General features: G+C 40.6%; 1 long non-coding RNA gene and 1 pseudogene across 3 annotated transcripts in view; one reads left to right on the forward strand and one right to left on the reverse strand.

Annotated features, from left to right (window-relative positions):
* The window catches only part of LOC103559354 (uncharacterized), a 636,399-nt gene that overhangs the window by 174,464 nt on the left and 445,766 nt on the right, over window positions 1-16,169 (reverse strand). The window lies entirely within an intron of this gene.
* Window positions 8,440-8,925, forward strand: LOC103542361 (DNA polymerase epsilon subunit 3 pseudogene; annotated as a pseudogene).

Raw genomic sequence — 16,169 nt, forward strand, 5'->3', positions numbered from 1 at the left:
TAGTCTTCCTGTTGTGCTGGATTCTCTCAAAAGCTTTAAATGCATGTTTGCAGCTGCTAACCATCAACTAAATGATCTCCCTAAGAATAAAACATCATAAAAGGAATGAAGAAAATGACCAACTTAAAGAACGTGAATCCAATGTCATGACCTGTGAATACCACAGATTCAGAAAAAAGACATCATGACCTATGAATACCACACAGAGATTCAGGGGAAAAAAAGAGAGAGAGAGAAAGAGAACTGCAGAGAAGTAGCTGGGAGCAGCAATAATACTTTACATTTTGATCACATCTCTCAGCTAGGCTAAGAGTCTGATCAAAAGGGGAAAATTGTTAAAAACAAGACAACAGGTCCAAAATGGAGATACTTATGCTAAGCCCCATGTCACCTAACTGAGACTTAATTACAGTTTCAGCACTCCCAGATGCGGAATCTTAAACTAGTTAATCAGGAATTGCCTAATCAGCACTAGTTGGGTAATCTGCCTAATAGACCCCTTTGTTGTTAGTGCCATTGAGTCAATTCCAACTCCTAGTGACCCTGTGTACTGCAGAGTGGAACCCTGCCTGGTATCTTTATGCCATCCTCTCACCTTCTGGTGCTATATCAGACGATGAATGGTCCACTTCTATTCATAGGGTTTCATGGCCAATTTTTTTGGAAGTGTGTGACCAGCTCCTTCTTCCTTGTCTGTCTTATTCTGGAAACTCTGCTGAAACCTGTCCACCATGGGTGACCTGGCTGGTATTTGAAATACTGCTGGCATAGCTTTCAGCATCACAGCAACATGCAGCTGCCACAGTATGACAACCAACAGATGAGTGGTGTGGTTCTCTAACCAGGAAACAGACTCAGGCCGCCGTGGTGGTGAGAGCACTGAACTGAATCTTTTTTTTTTTTTAAAGATTTTATTTTCCTTTTTCTCCCAAAAGCCCCCCAGTACATAGTTGTATATTCTTCGTTGTGGGTCCTTCTAGTTGTGGCATGTGGGATGCTGCCTCAGCGTGGTTTGATGAGCAGTGCCATGTCCGCGCCCAGGACTCGAGACAACGAACTTAACCACTCGGCCATGGGGCCAGCCCTGAGAGCACTGAATCTTAACCACTAGATCACCAAGGTTGGCTAACAGATTCCTGCCATTCCCTATAGTAAAGTGACCTTGCAATAACCAACCGGTCTTTTTGTCTGGTATAATTTCATTGTTCTCCCTCCCTTCTGTCTATACAAGTCTTTCATTTTGTACAGCTCCTTGGAGCTCCTTTCTATCTGCTAGATTGGATGCTGCCTGATTCATGAATAATTGAATAAAGCCAATAAGATCTTTAAAATTTACTCAGTTGAATTCTGTTTTTTAACAATAGTATATACATAATTCATAAAAATGCTATTTCAAAATATATACCCAGTATTCTAATAAGTCAAATTGACACAAGTTGGAAACATCTCTGACAAAGATTCAAATGGTAAGTCAGATGTACAGTGACACAGCTGTAGGATCAATGTAGAAACTGCTCAGTAAATTCAGTTAATATCAACACTGAATAGGTCAAAGCATTGATGTGCCAACTGATGGGATTCAGGACACGTCACTCCAAAATATGGCACCTTGGAATACTGAATATTTTAAGCCAAAGGAGTTAGAGAAAACAGCGGAAGCAGGAAGGTCACTCTGACTTTACCCCTGCCCTTCTCCCCTGAAACAAGTCATAAAATCCTCATGTGAGAGCTGCCCTCCCTATACCTGGAAGCAAGGAGCATCCTCATCTCCATAGACAAAGAGATGCTGAAAGGATCCAAACAAACTGGGCTTGGTAATTTTCTCCCAGTTTATGACACTTACCTCATACTCCTTAACCTATCATATTCCTCTAGGACTGTCCACTCTTCATCAAACCCAGCATAAAAATATTCAGGTTTAACTGTTTCTTTGGGTCTCTAGTTCCTTATGAAGGCTCCTATGTCACATAAAACTTATATTAAATAAATTTGTATGCTTTTCTCCTGTTAATCTTTTTTTTTTTTTTTTTTGAGGAAGATTAGCCCTGAGCTAACTACTGCCAATCCTCTTTTTGCCAAAGAAGACCGGCCCTGAGCTAACATCCATGCCCATCTTCCTCCACTTTATACGCGGGACACCTACCACAGCATGGCTTTTTGCCAAGCGGTGCCACGTCCGCACCCGGGATCCAAACCGGTGAACCCTGGGCCACCGAGAAGCCAAATGTGTGAACTTAACTGCTGCGCCATCGGGCAAGCCCCTCTCCTGTTAATCTTTGTCAATTTACTTTTCAGACTCAGCCAGAGACCCTAAGAGGATTTAGGGAAACTTTTTCCTCCACTACACAACTAAAGAAATGGAAACAATAGCTCTCAGGAAAGATTTAATAATAACCAGCTTAAAGTTTTCAACATTCCCCTGCTCTTTTGGGGGTAGAAGGGCTTAAACCAGAAAACTTAAAAAAGTAGAGGTGCACTGAGCAAAACTTGATGTGCCTAGCCAAGCACTGTTCAGGACATAAGGAACCTTTAAATAACAAACACTTTTTTGGAATGCTCCCAAGTTCCATGTTCTCAAGCCCCTAGGAATTCCCTTTAGTACATATATAAATTAATCCAAGTCCCCATTCTACCTGACTGTAAGAAGTTCTGTCTTCTGTGGCATTCTCTTTCCCTAGTATTTCCGATTACCCCTGGGAAATACTTACACGTTCCACAAATTCATCTTGGCTGTCACTTATCACCTCTTCCCCAGAAACAGTTGCACGGGGCTTCTCTTCACCAGGTTGCTTTGTCTTTCCCAGTGTCACTTCACTCCAGTGTGGACAAAGACCTCTCTCTTAATGTCCTAAATCTTTGCTAACTCTAAGCTGTAGAAGTTAACAAATCTCTTCTGAGAATTACCATAGCATCTGGTTAAGTGTATGGACACTGACACCAGACTGCTTAGGTTCTAATCCCAGCTTGGCCACTTACTAGCTGTGGGACTTTAGGGATGTTACTTGAACTCTCTGTGCCTTAATTTCCTTTTTCTAAATGGGGATAATACTAGTACCCATCTTATGGGCCTCTCTTGAGGATTAAATGGGCTAATTCCAAGTGAACATTAAGAACAGTGCTTGGCAAGAGGGCAGTTCAAGATAGAGGCAAAGGAAGATCCTGAGCTCACCTCCTCCCACAGACACACCAAAGCTACAGCTACATACAGAGTAATTCTCTCTGAAGAAATACCTGAAGAGTAGCAGAACAGCTCTTCTACAATAAAAGATTTTTAAAAAGCTACATTGATATAGGTTGGGGGACAGAAATGCCGTCTCACCGGGACCCCCACCCCGGGGGCAGTGACCCACAGGTGGGAAGGATATCACACATGGAGATTTTCCCTGAGATTCAAGGGATTCAAGCGCCACATCACGCACCCCAGACCTTGGAACCTGCATAAGAAAGATGAGCCACCAAAATGTCTGGCTTTGAAAACCAGCAGGGCTTGTGTCTGGGAGAATCAAACTGCTTTAGGAAACCAAGCCTCTGCTTTTAAAGGGCTCGTGCATAGGCTCACTCATTCTGAGTCACAGTGCAGAGGCAGCAGCTTGAAAAGTGCCTGGGATATATGTGAAGGAGATACATTGACTAATCGTGGGGCATATGCTGGAGGGACAGGGGTCTGTTGTAACTCTCTCTTGGGATGGGGGCACTGGCGGATGCCATTTTTTTGCTCTCCTTCAACCTTGCTACTCCAAGAGTGGTGTGCACCATTGTTGGTACTTTCCATCTACCTTCTAGCTCTGCTCACCACACCTCAGCATTCCACTGTGGCTGTGCCCTGCCCAATCCAGCACTCCTCCATTGAAGCCCCCGGCCTGGTGCTCCTTCACTGTGGCCCATGTGCTGCCAGATCAGGTGGTGGGGTTGCCCCAGACTGGCACTCCTCACCAGAGCCCCCAACCTGCCAGTCCCAGCAAGTGCCAACAATCCACACAGATGTCCCTTGAGTACCTGACAGAGGTGGACAGGGGGGCTTGTGTTTCTGGGCCCCACATGACTGAAATAATCAGAGAGACAGCTCTTGGCAGGCTAACACCCCCAGGGCACTGCACAGACAACAGACTGAAACACATTCCCAGTCTTTCAGTGATCACTCCTTCAAGACTGGGAGAGACCACTGTTCCAACTAATACATAGAAACAAACACAGAAAATCAAGCAAAATGAGGAACAAAGAAATACGTTCCAAACAGAAGCACAAGATAAACCCCAGACAAAAAACTTTAATGAAATGGAGATAAGTAATCTACCTGAAAAAGAGTTCACAGTAATGGTCATAAAGATGCTCACCAATCTATGTTCATCCACTGTTTTCCTGAGATTGGTGAGCACCTTTATGACCATTACTGTGAACTCTTTTTCAGGTAGATATCTAAAATATATAAAGAACTCACATAACTCAACAACAAAAAACAAACAACCTGATTAAAAAATGGGGAGAAGATCTGAATAGACATTTTTCCAAAGAAGACATACAGATGGCCAATAGGCACATGAAAAGATGTTCAACATCATTAATTATCAGGGAATTGCAAATCAAAACCATTGTTCATTGAAGCATTATTTATAATAGCTAAAATATGGAAACAACCTAAGTGTCCATCGACGGATGAATGGATAAAGAAAATGTGGTATGTATATATAATGGAATACTACTAGCCATAAAAAAGAAGGAAATCTTGCTATTTGTAAATGTATGGATGGACCTTGAGGATATTATGCTAAATGAAATAAGCCAGATGGAGAAAGACAAATATCGTATGATTTCACTTATATTTGGAATCTAAAAACTGAAATAAACAAACAAAACAACAAACACATAGATACAGAGAGTAGATTGGTGGTTACCAGAAGGGAATCAATTGTATTGTGATGGATGGTAACTAGACTTACAGTGGTGATCACTTTGTAGTGTATACAAATACCAAATTATAATATTGTACACCTGAAATTTATATAATGTTATATACCAATTTTAACTCACTAAAACAGCATAATTGATCGTGATAAAAACACTCATAGGAAGTTAAAAGTCAACATGGATAAACTATAATTGTTTTACTATGCTAGATTGTCTAAAAAGGATCAAGGAATTAAAAATGTCTTAGTGTTAAAAAAAAAGAACAGTGCCTGGCACATGGGAAGTGATATATAAGTATTATTCATATGGAGGTTTGGGAAATCAAAATAATGAAAATGGCAACGAAGAGAAAAATAACTGAAAACTCAGCATCATATTTTACCTGATGTTTGTTGGCTTGTGCCTACCACAGGAGCTTCCTAATTGGCTATTTCCGTCTGCCCTCCCCCACCTGTTTCCCTGCACAAGGAACACTCTATATAGTTCATTTACTGGAATTGCCTTGACCCTGTCTTCTCTCTCCAGAGTCCCCACCCTCGATCTCCCTCCCTGCCCCAACCTGCAGGAGAAAAGGAAATTCTCCTCTTCTTCTGTGAACAATTAATAACTGCTCACTTTTTAAAGCAGCAACTCAGGCCACCCTGGAGATTTTTACATTACTATACTCAGTAGACAAGCTCTTAACTAGAATGACAAACTTAAATAGTTAATTGAGCTTAAGTAGTTAATCACCAAAGTAGTTAAGTTCCTCATTCTAGCACAGGATTTTGGCTTTGTATTAACATAAACTGCAAGTTATTAAAGTGTTTATCCCAAAACAGAAAAGGAAGGTTTTCTGAGTCCTCTACCACAATCACCATCAAAGTAAGTAAATTAATTATAAATTCAAGTAGGCCTCCCCTCTGGAAAACTGGAAATGTCTTTGAAATAGCAGTTTGTCCTGCTTCAATTTTAAATATGCATCATTTTAAGAAAGCCTTGACTTCTTATATCACACAGTGTTTTATGGGCCCTGGCTTTGAAGCTAGACACAAATGGGTTAAAGTCCTGGTATCAATTTAGGCAAGATATTTAAACTTTCTGTTTTATCATCTGTAAAATGGGATTACTAATGCCACCTATGTCATAGAATAATTTCTAGGGTTAAAAAGTAAATAAATAAGATAAATGAAGCCCTTATTCGATTATCTGGAACATAGCAAATGATGAATAAATGTCAAATATATCTAAGTTATGGAAATAGATTCCAAAAAAAAAGGACAAACCTTTTCTTTTTTTAAGTTTTGCACGCTTCTTGTGCTAACTTTCCTCTGGAGCCATAATGAGTTCCTGATGCAATTCATGTCTCCAAATTTGCCAAGAATAGCTGATGAGATTCAAGGTGAATGTAAAAACTTCTATTTTTTTCATATCTTGTTTTTAAGAGAAGAAAAGAAAATGCCAATGAAGGGTTCAGCTCTCTTTTTTAAAAGGACAAGACAAAGTCAGTCATACAAATCACCTCATTTCCTTATTTCAAATTACTGAATACATTTTCTTTGTCACTTTCCCCATCTTTTTTAATGATGTGATGCTGCAAGTTCCCTTCAATATCCTAACATTTTGGGCTGCTTTTGTACGGCTGTTATGAGTTCTTTCAGAGCTAGACATACCAGATAAGCAAGGTACTAAAAGAAGTTATTTATGGTATAGAATATGGTTGTATAACAGTTTAGCAGTTTACCAAAGCCCTCTTATTGATTCTAGATATCACTGATTACTTTGAGGATATTCCCAAATCTTTCGTTTATTGTTTTTATAGTCAGAGGAAGATTAGGCATAACCTCTTTGCTAAATTGAAGGGAAAAACAGAATTATTTTATACTTTAAAAATCTCTTGCAGTCTGTGATCTGGTATATCAGGTAAACACATTTTTTTTGGTGAGGAAGATTGACCCTGACTTAACATCTGTTGCCAATCTTCCTCTTTTTGCTTGAGGAAGATTGTCCCTGAGTTACATCTGTGCCACTCTTCCTCTATTTTGCATGTGAGACACCACCCCAGCATGGCTTGATGAGCAGTGTGTAGGTCTGTGCCTGGGAAACGAACCCGCAAACCCCAGGCCACAGAGGTGGATCACGCGAACTTAACCACTACACCACTGGGCTGGCCAAGTAAACATATTTTATGGTATTTTTCATTTTTATATTAATACTTTTGGATTCTACATTAAACAAATCTTGGCATCAAAGTGTTTCAACATCTCTCTCTTTTTGGTGAAGCTGATCCTATTGGTTGAGGTCTTGGTTTACTGGTTGCAGTGTTCCTTGTGGTTTCATGTGTCGACGAAAATAATCCATAACCAATCTATAAATGAAAATTTGGGTGAGTTTATTCTGAGCTGAAATCTGAGGACCATGGCCCAGGGCCTTTCTTCCCAAAGGAAGGGCACCGAAGAAGTGGGGTGCACAGAGTGGTTATATACCCCCAATCAGGGTGTTTCACATATGATTGAAATGTCCCTCCCACAATAGTCACAAGATTGCCCTGTCAGCACAGCACTTAATGGACACAGCAGGTAGTGGGTCTGCTATCTCAGAGGGCAGAGCAGGAGGCAAGTCTATTGTCTCCAGCTGGGCGGTCACAGGTGAGCGCAGCAATCAGTTCCTAGCCTAAGGAAAGATGCTTAATCCTTAAGGAAATGCCAACTTGGGATGGGGAGGGAAGTTGCACCTTTATCTCAAGGGCCTTTGTTCTTGCCATAGGGAATATCTAAAGCAGATATACAATGCATCCTCAACAGCCACAGTCAGGCCCTTTTGGAAAGACAAGGTCAGGCCGAATTAGGTTTATACCAAATGGCTTCCTCATATTCTCCAATATATCCTATTGCTTGCCATTTTTATTTGTCACATGCAAGTCTTTTGTTAACAGTAGGTCTAATGAAGTGCAATGCTTTAAGTTTTTTATTGCATCTCTGTTTCAGAATTTTAAATCTTTTAAATTATAGTCTTCCTCACTTTAGAGACCTTAGCACTATATTTTGTCAACAAAAATCAAATATTTTACTTTCTTTTATTATGCTTTTTCATTATAAAATTAATATCAAGCTACAGAAAATTTTGAAAATAAAATGCATGGATGAATTACTTATCAATTGCTGTACAACAAATTACACCAAAATTTAAGAGCTTAAAATAGCACAAGTGAACATTTTATCACACACAGTTTCTGTGAGTCAGGCATTTAAGAGTGACTTAGAGCGAGACATACTTAATTTGAGGGGAACGCTCCAGACTTCTTGGTGGCATGAAGCGGAGAAACGAGCTCCCGAACGGACGCCAGGTGCCCCTGGGGTCAGACGGAAGCCCTGGTGGGCCAAAACCATAGCAGCGTGTGAAGTTCCGAAGCACAGGCAACTTGAGGCAGAGGCAGGACTCGGGGAGGAAGGAAGGTATGGCGCGCGGGGCACTGTGGGACACAGAGTGGGCAACGTGGGATGGGACGGAAGGTTTGTTGGGTCAGACCATGGCGACGCCGGCCGCTGTAGCAGCCTGAGGAGGAGGCCTGGGGCGGAGGCGCGGGCCCCCGTGACGGTAATGACAGAGAGCCCCGAGGACCTAAATTTCCCCAACGCTGTCGTCACCAGAATCATCAAGGAGGCGCTGCTGGACGGAGTCAACATCTCCAAGGAGCCCCGGAGCGCCATTTCCCGCGCTGCCAGCGTCTTCATGCTGTCAGCCACGTACTGGGCCAACAACTTCGCGATGAAAGGGAAACGCAAGCCACTGAATGCCAGCGATGTGCTCTCTGCCATGGAGGAGATGGAGTTCCAGCGGTTCATCACCCTGTTAAAAGACGCTCTGGAAGCATATAAGAGGGAGAAGAAAGGCAAGAAGGAAGCTTCAGAGCAAAAGAAGAGGGACAAAGGCAAAAAAACAGATTCAGAAGAGCCAGACAAGAGCAGAGATGAGGACACTGATGAAGACGAGGAAAGGCTGGAAGAAGAACAGAATGAAGACGAGGAAGTGGACAACTGAATAGGGTGGGGAGACTCTGGCACTTTGGAAGGTACCACTCTGAAACATGGTATGTGTTCGTGTGAAGCTTTCCCCTGCTGGGCAGGGTAGTCTTAGGCAGAAGAGCCTGAGAAGATCAAAATAGAAACTGACTAAAATGATCAAAACCAGCGCTTCCCACACTCAGAGCATCTGAGTAGCAGAATCCTGTTGCTTAACCATCCTGAAGGTTACTTTTTAGCATGATGGACTCTGAACGACTAATATAATTAGTCAATTTGATCTCTCTTCTTTACATACATATACATATGGTTAGACAGTTTTTGATCCTCAGTGCCCTTCTACCCCTCTAGAAATTCCTTCCCCCCCAAAAGTAATAACTCTGTGCTGCCAGCTGTGTTCCAGATCACAGAGGCAGTCAAGGCTCAGGAAAAATTGGGGCTTTGATCATGGTCAGCCTGTTTGATCATACAGTGTTTGGAAATACCAGGTTATTACAAGTGGTCAAAATGTTAGCTTTAGGAAACTACTAAAAGAACAATGAAATCTGTTCTGTTGTCTCTTCACTTGACAGTAACATTAATTGAATTTTGGTTTCCACAGATCTGCTTGGCTTGGACCCCTTCTATATCGCCTGTAGGCGTTTGACCTGCTGGGGTGGCTATGCTCTGGGCACACATGTTTTTAAATCAGCAGTGTAGAGTGGAATTAGTCAAGCAAGTGTGCCAATGTCCTGCTCTTTTACAAAACAGATGGTTTAGTCTTAAACGCACCTCGCTGTCTGCCACTATACAGCTTTAGGATTTATTGTTACCTCCTGGAAGGTATAAAATTCCAGGCTTTCTCTTGTAGTCCTTCCAGACTTGTGACTATGGCTTTTCATTCTTCCAATTCTTGACAGGTTCCAAACTTTGTTTCTTCTGAGCACAACTTCCTCCCTGTGTGCTTCTCGCTTCCTGTCTTCTGCCTCTCCTCTGCTCCCCATTCCCACTTTCTCTCTCTCTCTCTTTGTCTCACTTCTGCAATCCAGGAATGTTGATAACCTGCTTAATATCCCAAAGGGCAGGTTCCTCTCATTCCTTAGTTCTAATCTCAAGTCTTTTAAAAATGGTTTTGTAAACCTCTCTGAACCTTAAGGGCAATCTGATGGTGCTCAGGAATTCCCCAGCCACCCTCCCCCTCCCAGCAGGCTACTCCCTTTAACTGCTTCTAAGGTGTCTCAGTTGAACTTTTTTCATGTTTTTCTCTTTCCATTTGGTACTCCAAGCACTTTTTGTTTGTCTCTAAGTTGAGTGCTTGGAGGTTGACAGTTAGTCAAGTGTAGTTTGACACCGTTAATATGTTAAATGAATACAGTGAAAAGTTTGTTGACTAATGAGTGAAGAACGTTGAGAAAATAATGCTTTGTACAAATAAAGAACATTCTTGTTCAAAAAAAAAAAAAGAGTGATTTAACTGGTAGTAAGGACTCAAGGTATCTCATAATGTTGCAGTTGAAGGGTCCAATAACCCACCAGAGTGGCAGGAAGACTACTATAAACTGAAAACTTTTGGACAAACAGCTGCAGAAAAAGCCTTATGTGAACATCCTTTTGATTGATGATTAAAGCAGGGCTTTCTGACATACTGCCATAAACCCCCCTCCAGGGAAGCTTCCAGCCAAAAAGGAGACAGCCCATTAGCACCAGGATGAAAAACTGTGTAAACAAGTCCAATAGAACCTTCCATATTTTCCCACCGAAGCTCCAAGTCCCTCTCCCCTTTTGTTAAGCTGATATATAAACCCTTACCCTTGGTTGTTTGGGGAGCCACTCCTTATAAAGTGCTCCCACATGCATGTAAAATAAACTTTTCTTCTGTTAATCTGTTACCAATTCATTCACAGCCCCACCACCACCATCACTACCGCTTGGACCTAAACTGGTAGAGGAAAAGTTTTCCTCCAAACACAGTCCAAATGTCAGCCTAGGGTGCAGCCTTCTGAAGGCTTGACTAAGATTGGAGGGTCTGATTCCAAGGCTCGCGAACATGGTTGGCAAGTCCTTGCTGGATGTCCACAGAGGGCCTCAATTTTCCTGATGATGTGGAAGTCTTTATATGACTGCTAGAGTATTCTCATGGATGGGATGTCTGGCTTCTCCCAGAGTGGGTGATCAAAGAGAAAGCAAAACAGAACCTATGATGTCCTTTTAGGACCTAGCCCAAAACTCATACACTGTCATTTCTGCAATATTGTGTTGGTTATACAAGTCAGCCCTATTCAGTGCAGGAGGGGATGATTAAGGCATAAATACCAGGAGACACTATCATTGGGGGCCATTTTGCAGCCTGGCTATCATAATGGCTTTTTTTTTTTCCTACTTAGTTGAAATCTCATCATAAATACAATTCTGAATTCTATTTTTAAAATAACATTATATATAAAACCATTTCTCTTTGTTATTACATCAGCATCATCATCACCCCTTTAAAAGAATACATAGTACCCCATCATAATTTAATAGGCAATTCCACTATTCTTGACATTTAGACTCCTTCTAAAATATATAATTTTGACATTTAATTATTTCTTTTTTATAGAAGTACTTAGCAGTTTTTTTTCACATTAACCCCACAAAACGAATTGCACATTTTGTTTTAACAAAAAATACAGTGTTACTTATGACCACAGCCTGCTTAGATTTGATGGATTTAGCTGGTCTAATTCCTTTCATAGAGAACTATTTAAGAGAAGTATTTCTGTGTCTCTGGAAACTCTTTTTGCTATGTGGATAGAACATAGGGAAATGGGCTGACCTATTTCTTTAGCCACATCATTTGTCATTAAGAATCTTAAAACAGGAAAGAGCTATGCTTAAAACCCTTGTAGGATCTTGTTTCACTACACAATAACGCTCAAACAAATATGGCATAAAAGACCTGTCTCAAATTGTCCCCTGCCTACCTTACCTCTTCAGCTTTCTCTTTCATATAACCCTACATTTATATAAGCTCCATCCATAAGAGGTATTCAAACTATTTCACTCAGGCATTCCTTTGTTCATGTTGTTACTGCATCTTGGAATGCCCTCTTGTACCCCCAATACTGCCTCTCTCGTTTATCTGGCAAACTGCTCATCTTTCAAGACTCCATATGAAGCTTCCTTAAAACCCCTTCTTCAGATAGAACTGACAACTCCTTTATTTGAGTTCCCTTGTTTGTGTTCCTTTAAAATTTCTATCATGGGACCTATAGCATTTCATTGCACTTGTTTTTAAAGTCCTTGATTTCAAAATATCTTAATCAACAGTGTTTTCTCCGTGCCACTCTCATCTAGACGTAAGTGCTCAGCACACTGCAGTTGCACAATAAAAGGTAAAACTAATGACTCTTAGAAATATTCAGCATCATCCTCTTCCTTGCTTTAAGAAAGACCATAACAGAGCTTGCTGCTTGTTTTTCAAAACCACCACATAAGAAGATTTTAGGAACCTGCTGGCCTTATACCTACTGAGCGCCTAATCTGTACCAAACACTGTTCTAGGTGCTGGGGTATATCAGTAAACAAAATGGACGAAGTCCCTGATCTTTTGAACCTCACATTCTAGTGGGTCTTACAAGATTAAACAAATGTACAATGGGTAACAATGTCAGATGTTAGTAAGTAATAAAGAGAAAATAAAACAGCCTAAAGGGATAGGTGGTCAAGGAAGGCTTCTCTGAAGGTATAATATTTGTGCAGACGGAACTCAGCAATTGAGCAATAGGATAACTAATGAAAGAACATTCCAGGCAGCAAAAATATCAAAGACAAGTAAGTACCTGATGTGCTCATGGAATAACAAGGAGGCCAGTTTAACTGCTGCTAAGTGAGCAAGGAGGACAGTGTGAGGCATAAGGATAGAGAGAAAACTATGGGCCAATTTTAAACACCTTGATATTTACTAGGAGTGAGCAATGAAATGACAAAATCAGACATTTTAAGATGATTCCTCTGGAGCCTGTGTGGAGATTTAGGTGTAGGAAGTTGAGGGATAAAACAGGAAAACCATTTAGGAGGCTATTGAAATAATCCAGGTGAAAAATGTTCATGGCTTGGATCAGGTGGAAGTGGCGGATGTGGGGAAAATAGTCATATTTGGGATATGGTGTGAAGGTGGAGGCAACAATAACATATTGGGTATCAGAGGCAGAGAGAGGAATCAAAGATGACTGCCTTATGATTTGAGAAGCTGGAAAAATAAAGTTGTCATTTGCTGAGATAAATAAGACTGCTGAAGGAACAGGTGTGAGGGAGAGATAAGAAGGAGTTTGGGTTTTACCATATTAAAATTGCATTTGACAAGTAGGCAGTTGGATATACGTTCTGGAGTTGTTTTAGTTACTATGGCTCTGAAAAAAAATTACTTCTAAACTTAGTGTCTTAAAACAATGGCAGCATTTATTCTGTTCATGAATCTACAGTTTGGGCTGGGATTAGTGAGGAAGACATCTGTGCTCCACGTGGCATCAGCTGAGTTGACTTGACGTCTGGGGGCTGGAATATTCTGGAGGGTCAATCACATATCATTGGTAGATACTGGCTGTTGACTGAAACCTTAGCTAGGGCTATTGGTTGGAACACCCAAACATGGCCTCTCTACCTGGATCCCCAAAGCAAGTATCCTGGGCAGGGGAGGGAGGGAGAAAATGATCCAGGTGGAAGCTGTATCTTCTTATGAACTCATCTTGGAAGTCAAATAGCGTCACTTCCACCATGCCACATTAGCTGGAACAGTCATAAGTCTCCACAAAGACTCAAGAGGTGGGAACACCATGTTAGTCACACTGTAAGAAGAGCACATGGAATGGGTGTCATAAATTTGACTCACACCTGTTACCTAATTCCCTTCCTTGCAGCCTTCAGCTCAGATTGACCTGGTCATTTCTCAAAGCCAGCAGCTTTCACCAAGTGCTTGAAAACTGGAGGTGAGCAAAGTAAATATATACCTTGTCCTCTGCTGTAGGATATTTTAAAACTGACACTGCTTTGGGAATTTTTAAACTCAATATACTTGTCCTTAGCCTCAAATATTAATGGCCGTCAAAAAGTAAGTCTTAAGCACAGGTACTAAGCATACTTTTATTAGATTCTATATATTTTATTATAAAATTATAATATGTCTTTGAATAAGTTCAAATACCCAATGTTCTGCCAAGGGGAAGCAAGAATAGACTATCTTCTTTTTTTTTGCTGGGAAAGATTTGCCCTGAGCTAACATCTGTTGCCAAACTTCCTCTTTCTTTTTTTCCCCTTCCCAGAGCCCCAGTACAAAGTTGTAGGTCCTTCTATTTCTTCTATGTGAGCTGCCATCACAGCATGGCTACTGACACAGAGGTTGTTCCACACCCAGGAACTAAACCCAGGCTGCCCAAGCGGAGTGCGCTGAACTTTAACCACTAGGCAATCAGGGCTGGCTCTAGAATATTTTCTTACTTATAGATATTCAGGAGTGCCCTGGAGCATAGTTTAAGTGATATCTCACGCCTATTTAAACTAACCTAAATTAAACAAGGCCTTCTGTTTGGGGATAATAAGAGAGACTCAGATATTAAACAAGGTGATATTTGTTACTGGCAGATGGTGTGTGATTGAAGTAGAGTTGATGGTACCGAGAGACACTGAAAAATGATACAAATCTCTTTAATGTAAGTAAAAGATACTCAAACATACCTGCATGAAGATGGCTGCATAAAACAAGAGACCCAGGAACATTTTCCTCTTTGTAGAGGCAACATCCCATTGTATTTAAGTCCCCATGAAGGCATCCACTGATGAAAATAACATATGTCTAATATCAGGATTCATCAAGCCCTTTGAGAAACTAAATCTAGGCATTTCTAGCAGCAGGAAAGGGTGTCTTTTTACCCCTATAGACATCCCAAACTGTTCCGAGCGCCACACGGTCATAGTTTACTTGTCAATAGTTTGCTTCTGTGATGCAGTCATGTCAAGGTATAGATGTATTTTGCCCTGGGAATAATTATCTCTATACCACTTATCTACTTGGGAGCTGGTGTAAGTCAGTCCCAGCATACTTTTAGTAACTATGGTAGGCTGGGTTGAATCAAAAGTTGAATCCAGGAGTCCCTGGCATCTGACCACGTCAAATAGATTGTTTCAGACCTGCCTAAACTAAATCCCCTCAGATGATCTTCCCATCATTTTACAAAACAGTATAAAGTGGATACCCACTGGCACTGGACTTATCATATTTTGCATGTGTTCTAAGAGCAATCAGGTCCAAGTTATAGTGAAATAGACACTAAAAGGTATGTGAAGCACCATCATTTCAAATATATGATCATAAAAATTTTAATGTATGCCTACCTTCAAAACTAAAAATTACTCATGAAATTGATCATTTGACTTCCAAATCTTAGTGTAGCAATCACTGAATTGTATAAAAACAAAGTTTCTCTATTGAGACACAATAAAACTTTAGATTGTATCATTGATATTAATTTGAATTTATAACTCCTCTTTTTCATCAAAGTTCAAATATTCCATTGCCATATAAAACATCTAGTTCTGAAAAGACTGTCTCTGACTACATATGCTTCTGGCTTTTTTAGAAACATAAATCAGATTACGACACTCTTAGACTTAAAACCATGCAATGACTTCGCCTTGTAAGCAGAATAAAATTCAAACTCCTGACATGGCCTGCAACACCCTGCCTTACCTATCACTATCTACCTTTATACCTCTTCTCATAGCACTTGTCACTTGCCAGCTATGCAGCAGTTCATTGGCCATGGTTCTGGTCACTCATCTGCAAGCTCTTTCCTGCTCAAGGATTTTTAAATTTCTGCTCCTCTGCCTGGGATGCTCTTTTTCCAGTTTCAAATGACTACTTCCTTTTATCTTAATCTTAGTTTAAAATAGTATTTACTAAGAAAGGGTTTCCTTAATCACCCAAATCCAAGTAGCAAAACAAACCCAGGTTACTTCTTATCACATTTTGTTCTGTTATTTTTTTGGTAGCACTTATCACTCTGAAATTATTTTATTTACTTATTTACTCACATATTTCTCCCCCTTTCTTTCCCTTCAGTCCTGGATTTCCAAGTGCTTCTTTGTAGTGTTTTCTCATTTATAGCATATATCTTTCTAACCTCTGGCCAAAAATTTATCCTGTACCTGTCTTCTTGCTCAAAGACATTAGATTGTTATTATTATATATTTTAATAGGTGTTAAAACATTCTTGGAACCTAGTGTTGTGATCAGAGCTAGATCCACTC

Source organism: Equus przewalskii, chromosome X, assembly GCF_037783145.1.
Source record: "Equus przewalskii isolate Varuska chromosome X, EquPr2, whole genome shotgun sequence".
NCBI lineage: Eukaryota > Metazoa > Chordata > Mammalia > Perissodactyla > Equidae > Equus > Equus przewalskii.